We start from the raw sequence: 6,000 nt of genomic DNA on the forward strand, positions 1-6,000 counted from the left end.
TACAAAGCAGCAATAAAACAGCAACAACTCAGTAAGTTTTTAGAATCTGACTTTATTGTTTTTAACTAAGAAAAGAATTTTGTGGCCATTCTCTGCATGCAGCTGCTAAACTTTAAGATCTCAGGTTCAAGGGAAGAAACTCAAGTAATGAGAGTACTGCACATTCATTTGGTTAAATTACAAACCCTAAAGCATATTGTTGTGGGGTTTTCTAGCACACTGAATTTAAAATTGGAAAAAATCCTAGTATTGCAGTATGGGTTTCTAAGAATTATAATCGTTCTACTAATTAAGTAACAAGGTCTTCATACAGTCCACATTCCATGACTACAATGCCATTAAATGTACATAGAAATCAGTAACAAAAAAAGATATCGTCACAGGCTTGGGGCAAAAACACTTCTAAAGAACTCAGGAGTCACTGAAAAAAATCACAATAGAAATCAGAAGACACTTATAAAAAAATAAAAACCTTATATAACAAAGCCTGTGAAATATAGCTAAAGCAGTACTAAAAGGATAATTAACGGCCATAAGTACTTAAAGTTTAAAAAGACAAAAGGCTGAAAATTAATGAGAAAGTATATAAATTTAAAAGTTAAAAGTCAGCAGAATACATAATGAATAAAGCAAAATTAAAATGTGGAAGGCAAAAAAGACAGTTACAAAAATAAATGAAATAGTAAATAGCATACAGTAGAAAATGTCAGTAATAAAAAAACTGGTTCCTTTTCAAAAAGATTAATAAAATTGCTAATCTTATTACAGGGTTATTCAAGAACAAGAGAAACATTAATAAAAAATATTAAATATTTAAAATGAAACAACAAATAATGCATACATTAAACAAGTAAGAGTATATTAAGAACTTTATACCAATGAATGTGAAAACACAGATGACTTAGATGAATTCACAGAAAAATACAATGTATTATCTAAAGAATAAACTGAAACTCTAAATAATCCTTTGACAACTAAAAAAAAAAAAATTACATCAAAAGTTAAAAATGCTCTCACACACACAAAAAGCAACCTTGATAGGTTATAGATGAATTTCACTGTGCATTCAAGAAACACAATTCTGATCTTATACAAAACTTCCAGAGAACAGAAAAAAGGTATAAATTCAACTCTTAAAAAGGGCAATTATAGGCCAATCTCACTTCCTGAACAGAAATGCAAAATGCCAAAACTAAACATTTTTAAACTAATCCAGAAAGTCTAAAAAAGATAACATGACAAAGTCTGTTTTGGTTAAATTTAGGAAATCATATAAATAACAAATTAAAAGAGAAAAAACTATACAGTCATCATCTCAATAAATACATTTAATATAACTCAATATTTGTGCATGATATAAACTTTTATACAAAAATTAGAACTTTCCAAATATAATAAAAGGCATCCACAAGAAAAAAAGAGTAATAATTAAAGGCGACACTTGGAATGTATTCTTTTTATGATTGGCAACATTACAAGAAAATGCTCATTATCAGCACTGTAGATTCTAGCCCACAAAAAGCCAAAAGAAGAAATAAAAGGCATAAGGTTTGGAAAAGAACAAACAAAAGCATTATTATTTGCTGAGAATGATCATCTCTTTTAAAAATACCCAAGAATCCACAAATAAGTTATCAGATTTAAAAAGAATGTTTAGTAAGCTTTCTAAACAAATACATAAAAGACAAATATACAAAAGACAACTGCATTTCTTTATATAAGCAAGAGGTAGAAAATGAATTTTAAAGTACCAAGACTACATATAAGAAAGTTACAAGGAAGATTTCAAAACTTCAAGAGACATTCAAGTAGAGTAAAATATAAGGAGAAGTATGGTAGTAACTACCATGGTCTTGGACATAAAATTAAATTATAATAATTAGATAAATTCCAATCCAAATCCCCACAAGATTTCTTATAGAACATGCCAAACTGATTATCAAATTTCTAACAGAGAACTATGTGATATGTCTTACATTATCAACTACCAAGACTTACCTAAACTTACAGCGATTAAGTAAAGTTTTAGAACTACCTCACTAATGCAACACAATAGTCAGTTCAGAAGCTGACCCACACACATATGGAAATAAACTATAAGACCAAGGAGACACTGAAAATCAATGGTAAAGAAAAACCTATTGAAAAAATGGCCAGGCGCAGTGGCTCACGACTGTAATGCCTGCACTTTGGGAGGCCGAGGCACGCGGATCACGAGGTCAGGAGATCAGGACCATCCTGAATAACACGGTGAAACCCCATCTCTACTAAAAATACAAAAAGTTAGCGGGGTGTGGTGGCGGACGCCTGTAGTCCCAGCTACTCCGGAGGCTGAGGCAGGAGAATGGCATGAACCCAGGAGGCTGCAGGGAGCCGAGATCGCACCACTGCACTCCTGCACTCCAGCCTGGGCGACAGAGAGAGACTCTGTCTCAAAAAAAAAAAAAAAAAAAAGAAAAAGAAAAAGAAAAAGAAAAACCTATTCAATAAGCAATGAAGGGATCGTCAATCAAAGAAGGCAAAAATAATTAGATCCTTATCCCAAACACGGGAGGGAAATTTAATCAAGGTGCAGATGGGTATAAAGACCTAAATGTGAAAGATAAAGCTTTAAAACTTAAACAAACAAGAATTCTAGGAGACGTTCTTAAACACAACACACACACACAAGATAATTTCTACTAAGTTAAAATTAACTATTTCTATTTATCAAAGACACCACAAATCACAAATTTGGAGAAGACATTTGCAACACACTTAAGAAGCAGATCAGTATCAGAACATAAAAAGAATCCCTAATCATCTAAAGTAGAATCATGAACGCATCATATACATATAAAAATATATTTATCTCACTAGCAATTGGGGAAATATAAACTAAAATTATAAGATGCCATTTCACGTCCATCACATGGCAAAATTTAAATCTAAAATGAGGGACATAAAAGCCAGGGACAGAGAAACAGCAAAACAATGGAAACTCTCATATTCTAATGGTGGGAATAATAATATTGACCCAATAATTTTGGAAAACATAGTGAATTTATCCTATAAAGTTTTACGTAAGCATACACTGTGATCTTGCAATTCCACCTAAACATACCCAAGGGTAGTGTTTCTCAAAGTATCCATTGTGAGCAAACTCTTGTTTTTCTTTCTTTCTAATCTTTTGCTAATTAATACTTACGTAAAAATATAATGAAAATGAATTACTAAATTCTAGAATACTAAATTTCTAAAATGACTGCAAAAGTGATCATGTGCTTGCATGTTGCAGCAACATGAAGTTGCCATAAAATTTTCTAAAAAGTCTCAGTATTTGTACTTATTTTGTTGCAGACCAGTGACAGCTTACAGGTCACCACTATGATCCATGGGACACATTTTAGAAAGTATTGTGCTAGAGCAGTGTTCTCCCAAGAGCGTACTGTGATAAATGTTCTGTATCTACGTTGTCCTCTATGTCCACTGTCATATGTGGGCTATTAAGCACAAATAAAAGAGATGAATAACTAACTTTTAAAATTTCATTTAAGTCAAATAAAATTTAAATATAAGTAGTGATGTATGGCTAGTGGCTACTGTTGTAGATAGTGCAGCCTCAGAGTAATTCTTGAGCATATGCATCAAGAGAATTTATACATAATCAAAGAAGTTCATTGGATTACTCTGGGCACAGTGGCTCATGTCTGTAATCCCCAGCACTTTGGGAGGCCAAGGCAGGAGGATCACCTTGAGCTTAGGAGTTTGAGACCAGCCTGGGCAACACAGGGAGGCCTTGTCTCTACAAAAACTAAAAATAGGCCAGGTGTAGTGGCGCCCACCTGTAGTCCCAGCTACTCAGCAGGCTGAGGTGGGAAAATCACTTGAGCCCAGGAGGTCGAGGCTACAGTGAGCTGTAATCTTGTGCCACTGCATTCTGGCTGGGATGACAAAGCAAAACCCGGTCATAGAAAAAAAGAAAGAAAGAAAAGAAAGATAAAAAGATACAAAAAAAGAAAGCGAAAAGAAAAAAACTTCATTGGATCAGTATGCCTAACAGCAAATAAATAAATAAATTTGAAATAACTCAAAAGCCCATCACTAGTAGGATGGATAAATAAATTATAATACATTTAAATAAAATGCTTCAAATCATTGAACATGAGCAAACTATAGCTACACACACCAACATATGTATGAATCTCAAATAATAATACTGGGTGAAATAAGCCAGAGAATGCATACAGTGTAAGTCCCTTTATATAAATTTTATAACCAGGCCAAACTAAATATACTGTTAAAGATAAATAGACAATATAACTATTTTTTTAAAAAGCAAGAGATGATTAAACACAAAATTCACATTAGTAGTTACCTCTGGGAGGAGTCAAGCAGATAGGATAAGAGAGCAACACAGGATAATAAAATGTTTATATTCTCACTATTACGGTATTACAGGTTCATAGATATTTATTTTATTATTAAACTTCAAAATTTGCCATGTTGTATATTTTATTTTGTATTAAATATTAGGCAATAACATTTTTTAATGTAATGCTAAAGTATTTTATAAAAACAGTGGTACTGAGACACAATTGTTGTGAAAAAAAAGTGCATCATATAATGAAAAACGGGTCAATTCAATAAGAAGATATAACAGTTACCAACATATGTGCACCTAACAATAGAGCCCCAAAATATATACAGGAAAAACTCACAGAATTGCAGGAGTTCAACAATAACAGCTGGCATCTTCAACACTCCACTTTCGATAATGAACATACAAATCTAATAGAAGATGAGCAAGGAAACAGAAGGCTTGAACAACCCTATAAACTAATAGGAGACCCCACCCCAAATAGCAGAACATACTTTTTTTTTTTTTTTTGAGATGAACTCTTGATCTGTCACCCAAGTTGGAGTGCAGTAGTGCGATACTGGCTCACTGCAACCTCTGCCTCCTGGACTTGTGACAGAATACACATTCTTCTAAAGTAAATACACAGCATTTTCCAGGATAAGTCACATGTTTATGGTATAGAAAACAAACACCAATATATTCTTTTAAAGTTTGAAACCAAACAAAGTGGGTTTATCAGACTACATGGAATGAAATGAGAATTTAATAGAAGGAAACTTGGAAAATTCATGAATATGTGGAAATTCAACAACATACTCCTAAATAATCAATAGGTCAAAGAACAAATCAGAAGGAAAGTTAGATATACTTTGAGATAAATTAAGATGAAAATATAACATGAAAACTTACAGTATGCAGAAAAAGCAGTGCCAAGAGGGAAATTTATAGCTGTAAATGCCTACAATAAAAAAGATCTGGGCTGGGCATGGTGGCTCAAGCCTGTAACACAAGCACTTTGGGAGGCTAAGGCAGATGGATCACCTGAGGTCGAGAGTTCGAGACCAGCCTGACCAACATGGAGAAACTCCGTCTCTACTGAAAATACAACATTAGCCAGGTATGGTGGCACATGCCTGTAATCCCAGCTACTCGGGAGGCTGAGGCAGGGTAATCACTTGAATCTGGGAGGCAGAGGTTGCGGTGAGCCGAGATTGCGCCATTGCACTCCAGCCTGGGCAACAAGAGTGAGATTCCGTCTCAAAAAAAAAAAAAAAAAATCTCAGTAACAGTCTTATACCATAAGAAAAAGAAGGTGCAAACTAAACCCAAAGAAGGAAGAAAATAAAGATTACAACAGAGATAACAAAACTGAGGCTAGAGAAAAATAAACCCACAAAAGCAAAAGTTTGTTCATTAAAATAATCAACAAAATTTACAAACCTTTAGCTAGACTACCCAAGAAAAAAAAGAGAGAAGGCTAAAATTAGGAATGATAACAAGAATGTCACTACTGACCTTACAGAAATAAAAAACTCAGGACTAGATGGCTTCACTGGCGAATTCTACCATCCAAGGAAAATTAATGTCAATCCTTATCAAGCTCTTTAAAAAAACAGAAGAGGAAAGAATACTCCTAAACTCATACTATAAGATCAGCA

At 33.5% G+C, this 6,000-nt stretch overlaps 1 protein-coding gene across 1 annotated transcript in view; it reads right to left on the bottom strand.

Annotated features, from left to right (window-relative positions):
* Positions 1-6,000, bottom strand: part of MBD5 (methyl-CpG binding domain protein 5) — a 520,295-nt gene that overhangs the window by 483,188 nt on the left and 31,107 nt on the right. Inside the window, exon 2 of the mRNA XM_011943076.1 lies at positions 3,429-3,482. The gene's annotated coding sequence lies outside the window, so the exon portion shown is untranslated. The remainder of the gene's footprint in view (positions 1-3,428; positions 3,483-6,000) is intronic.

Source organism: Colobus angolensis, unplaced genomic scaffold, assembly GCF_000951035.1.
Source record: "Colobus angolensis palliatus isolate OR3802 unplaced genomic scaffold, Cang.pa_1.0 Scaffold215, whole genome shotgun sequence".
Classification (NCBI taxonomy): Eukaryota; Metazoa; Chordata; class Mammalia; order Primates; family Cercopithecidae; genus Colobus; species Colobus angolensis.